Raw genomic sequence first — 6000 nt, 5'->3', positions numbered from 1 at the left:
CGTGGTGGGATACCCTGGAAATGAGGGTGAAAATAGTGTTCCGAACGGGTTCGCCGGTAAGCGCTTCAGGTTCTTCACCAATAGGACAATTTGGTGGGTGAAAAGGATCACCTTCTTCACTTCTCCATTGATTAAGTAGACTACGAACCCACCCCCAATTCATCCAGAAAAGATAATGACTAATTGGTTGGTTCATTCCGGTTACGCTGCCATTGGAGCTTGAGGAGGTCGAGGAATCAAGTGAGAAATCCATATTATCTGATCAGAATAAGGGTTTTTGTTATGAGATGAGTGTTGAATATTGAATGATATATTTGTATTCTTGATATACGTATATATAGGAAAAAAAAAAGATTTCCGTAATTTACGGAGAAAATTTAGAAAAAGTGTTAGACAAAGTCTATTAAGATAGATATGATAAGATATAATAAGATATGATGTGTCTATACTCCAATAATTGCAGTATGACGTGTCTAGATTAAAAATGATAAGTATGTAATTAGATAAACTTTCAATTAAAGACTTTCAATTCGTAATGGTCTATTCAGGTCTAGGGGCTTAAGCTATAGGATCCTTTAAATCGGTAATCCAAACCCTTCCATCCTAGAGTTTCGTAGACGCCACCCGTCAAGAAAATTCAATGATAAAAAATAACGAGAAATCAAAGATTTAAAAGTAATGAATATGAGTAGTGATGACGTTATAATGTCTTTGAGATTCTCGATAACTTAATGACATTTTCCAGTTCGCAAACCGATGCATAAAGGCATAAGGGCACATATATACGTAATATAACAGGGAGTTATATACGTTTGAGTATGAGTAGTAACAAACATAGAAATTTCAAAAATCATAGATAACATTTCATGTAATACATATGTAATACACAAAACCATGATAGATGACATATGAATGTCAAGAATTTCAAAAATCATGAGTGACATCCATTGGTTCCCTTAACCAAGGTAGGTTTATGAAGATAACTCGCGTGAGTTATAGAATATTTTGAATCACAATGGGAATTTCCTCCCGAAGTTACAGAATAAGAGATATGTATATGTATAATGCAAGTAATAATATCTTAAAGCTATAGGTCAGGCTGTAGACTAGACTTTAATGCACCCTATTAATCTGGGTTATCCACATTAAGACTGCCAAGTTCCATACAACCACCGCTCTGATACCAACTGTAACACCCCGTCAAAATCGACATTGACGCAGATGTTAACTCTGGTCCCAGTGCATGGCTTGACTTCTAAGTACATCAAAGTTCTACAGCGGAAGCATAATATATAAGTACCTGAGACAAAACATGCTTAAAAGTGTCAACCAAAAGGTTGGTGAGTTCATAGGTTTATCATAAACAATGATTTTGATAATAATGATAGATCACAAGATTTTGTTTAAAGTTGATTGATATAGAAATATCAATCTAAAAGTGTTGCTGCGGTTTGTAATATCGCTACTAAATAAAATTTACCCTGTGACACCTTGTACTGTCAGTGTCGTGAAATCATTATTATGTAACCAAAGACCAACGGTCGAATGGTTAGAGACGTTACTCTCAATAGGCCTACTCACAATAATTAAGTTTGCATTTAAACGTAGCAATTGACGATATTACGGTAGGGATTTAGCATGAATCAAAGCATGACAGCATAGTTAACAATTTAGTACTTGTGTCTAAGCGTAAAACAGTTATAAAGCAAGCATGTGTCTCACCCCAAAAGTTGTAAAACAGTTATGAAACAGTAAAAAGTGGGGCTATGAAGTTCACCTTAAATAGCAGTTGAAGATAATCCACAAAGAAAATAAAAGACAGAAGTAAGTAACAGAGATCTCAACCTAGAGATATAACGTTTAGTCAGTTATGTTCTAACAGACAAAAAGTATGTTTATTAATATAAGGATTATATTAATAGTGACAATTTATAGTAAGAGTTTCTACTTTTGAAAAGTTTCCATTTAAAGCAGGTTTATAGTTTTTAGAAAGTTTGGGTTATAATCCTCCACATTAAGACGTTGTACAACTTTGTCCAAACTTCATTGCTATTAAGTAAGTCGGGATGACCAGATGTAACCGGGGGTCAGGAACTTTCAGATGGACTATAAGTCTACAACCTTTCGTTTAATCCAAACCTTATTCCCATTATGGCAACCTAGACATCATCCACTTTACGGTAAATAGCGGTGAGTTCGTATAAGTGATACGTTATCTTTTGATCATAACCTTCACCCATTATGTGCGTATAGAAATACGACATGTTTATGTATTAATAATATGATATTAATAAGTTTATTGTTATCGTATTAATAATTCGATTATCTTTATTATTTATTTAAGTGTATATAAGTTTAGGTTTATTATTATATATATTATTGTATTTTATGAATTAATAAAGTATATGTATGTATAATAGGGAAAGGAATTAATTAGTTATTATAAGTATTATTTTGATGTTTTATAATAATAGTAACAATATAATATTAATGTATTTATATGTATTTAATTAGTTTAGCCGAATTATATACATATACGATTTAATTTGTTGATTAATACCATTAGTCACCTTAAAAATTATGTTCATAATTTTTATAACTCTACTTAGGCATATGAATCAGTAGAAACATTTACAAAAATAATTTTTCCAAGTTTTTATATTTATTTCCATTTTTCTTTGCATATGTTCTCGGTTTAGATTAAATCAAAATTAATTAGGTAATAAATATCAAATCGATCTAAATAAATAATTTTATATTTTTTACAGGTTCTATATTCTGTAAAAATGTTATCAAAATTATTAAATCAAATTTTATATCAAAATATTATTTATTTAATGTTTTCTAATTATTTAACCATTCTAATCGGCCTATAATTAAATAAATAGGAAAAACAATTTAAAATTAATTTTTATATTTTTTTACAGTATCCAGTGATGCTACTAATCATATAAAAATTTTATAAAAATAGATTTAATACATGTTTGTATTTATTTTGTATTTTCTTTATTATTTCTCTCGGTTTAGAATAATGCAAAAGTAAATTCCATTTAAATACTAATCTACCCATTTATATAATTTTTATAATTTTAGTTTGTTTATAAAAGTATAGTAATCTCAAAAAAAAATTATAATTGTTTTTATTACTATTTAATATTTTATTACAAATTTTTCATAGTTTTTGTGTTTAATTAATAAGTAATTCGTAATTAAATATAAATAATATTCCAAAAATTCTAAAAATTATTTTTACATGTTCCTTAACAGTTCCAACTAATTTTTATACAATTCTTACTGATCTTAATATTTTATATCATTTATATCTATTTTATCTATATATATAGCGGTTTTGATTAAAATATAGAATATATATATAAAATAGTAAATAAATTTTGATTTCAATTCTAATATTCTTTTTATGTTAATTTAAAGTTATCAAAATATTTTTTCCAGTTTTTAAGTACATATACTAATTTTTATTGATTTATAGTATATATATACTAACCAAAACAAAATAAAAAAAATATATAGCACAACATATAAATTAATATTTCGAATTTAATAACTTATATGTGATTAATAGAATCTGTAAACATTATTTTTACTAATTTTACTGATTTATAACTATTTAATCTGATTTATATATTATTTTATGTAAATCGAAAGAAAAAAAATGAAATAAAAAGAAGGAAAAGAAAGTACCTCAAATTTCTTCAAAATTTTAAGAGAAAGATTTAGGGGTTGTGTGAAAAATATATGAGTTTTATGTTAATGTTTATAGGTAAAAATGGTAGGTGAAAAAGAAAAAAAAATAATAAAATAAAAATTTCAAGAATGCCAATTTTGAAAAAAATGAAAAAAATGTGGAAATTGTTTTTGATAAGATTGTTTTTGAAAAAAAAATCAAGAAAAGTATTAGTCAAATTTCATGGGTTTGAATTGTATAAAAAATATCTTATTTTTTTTAGCTACAAATATAAATATAAATACTAATTAAAATAACTTATCATTTAATTAATAATTATGTTACATGTAGTTTTATATATATAGTACTCATTAACATTAATATTAACTAAAGTTATTTTGCATAATATATATAAACTTTAGTTAACAAAACGTGTCGACTAAAAATAAATATTTAATCAACGTCGAATTTAATTATATATTACGTATAGATAACAACCCTATAGGAAAATTAGTCAATTCAAGTATGGAAATGTGAGGGTTGTTATCAAAGACGTTGCATTCAAGTCGTCGAGTTCATCAAGAATATTATTAAGTCGTTTATAGTTTGGATATATTATGAGATAGCATGCATGCCTGTCAACTTTCAATGTAAAGGAAGTTTGTCTTTTAAAAACGAATGCAATGTTTGTAAAATGTATCATATAGAGGTCAAATACCTCGCGATGTAACCAAATGTAATGTATTCGTCCAGATGGATTAGGACGGGTCCTTTCAGTTGGTATCAGAGCGGTGGTCTTAGCGAACCAGGTCTTGCATTAGTGTGTCTAACTGATAGTTGCTTAGATGCATTAGTGAGTCTGGACTTCGACCGTGTCTGCATGTCAAAAGTTTTGCTTATCAATTAGTGTCGACAATTATTTGCTTATCATCCTTAAAGTCTAGACACGTCTTACTGCCTCTATTGCATAGACAGTGTATAGATAAATTCATATCTTAGCATATCTGTTATTGTTACCTTTGCCTGACAGCTTCCGTAGATTCCTCCGTAACTTATGGGATTTTAGTATTATATATGCATATATAAATTATGTATTGCAGGGTACTAATCTACATCCTATAATCTATTTCTTATCGAAAATCCTTCATCTGATCGTATGAGATGAATCCCTTAACCAGTTCGAGTTCCGCAGATTCTGATAGTTATTCCGACAGCTATTCCGACATGGATATTCACCTAAGCTCCGAAAGCAGTGTAAATGAAATGAATTAACCAAACTAGTCATCTTCAATTCTGGATGAATTGGGAATGAGTTTGTAGACGACTTAACCGATGGAGACGCGAAGAAGGCGATCCTTTCCACCAACCGAATTCACCTCTTGACGGAGAACCCGAAGCACTTACCGACGAACCAGTCCGAAACACCATCTTCACCCTCATTTCCCGAATACCTCGCCACGATTATATTCTATCTAAAATTCTAAACCTTATTCATTCGCTCGTTCCGACCGACAATCATCCCGGAATAATGGAAGAAGTCAACGAGCTTCGCGCTCGAGTAACCAATTTGGAAAACATGGTGCAAAACCTACCAGCTTCAGCAACATCACCGACAACATCAGTACCACCACCAACAACAACATCCGCAGCACAAGCCTCAACACTACACGCCTCAAACTCACAGTCCGTACCTCCAGCATAATCATCATACTACATGATGACCTACATCAATTATCTTCGTTTGACATGGCGATTATTGAATCTCTAAAGTTTTAGAGATTATTCGTTCTAATTCCAACCAAAAACCCAATGAGTTTAATATCATACAAACTCATTAAATTTATGATTACATCTGAAGAAAATATATATGTATATATATTTTCATAAAGATTGTAATTGAAAATTCTTTTGTACAAACTGTTAATGGTGAAAATATTTTAACGGGTAGGTAATACCGGAGGAATATTTAGATTTCACATTAATAAGATACATTGTACATTCTTCGAATCTGATTCAACAGTCATTTACTATCCTACTTACATTCACCGATATACGTATTCGTTCACCATAGAATAACCATTTTCATTCAATTTCATATTTGGATTTTGACTTATCAGAATCTAACAAGTTGCATAATGAAGAAAACATTGGACAAAATAAAATTTGTTAGAAACAAACAAAATAATTATGAGAAATTCTGTTAAGAATCCACGCTAACAAAGTCCTAGCTAACTGTTGCCTTATTACATTTATTTATCGCAATTTAATTATCTCAATTTATTTATCGCAATTTAAATTCTCGCAATTTTATTTAT

Source organism: Rutidosis leptorrhynchoides, chromosome 8 (assembly GCF_046630445.1).
Source record: "Rutidosis leptorrhynchoides isolate AG116_Rl617_1_P2 chromosome 8, CSIRO_AGI_Rlap_v1, whole genome shotgun sequence".
Taxonomy (NCBI): domain Eukaryota; kingdom Viridiplantae; phylum Streptophyta; class Magnoliopsida; order Asterales; family Asteraceae; genus Rutidosis; species Rutidosis leptorrhynchoides.
This window is presented reverse-complemented; position numbering follows the sequence as displayed.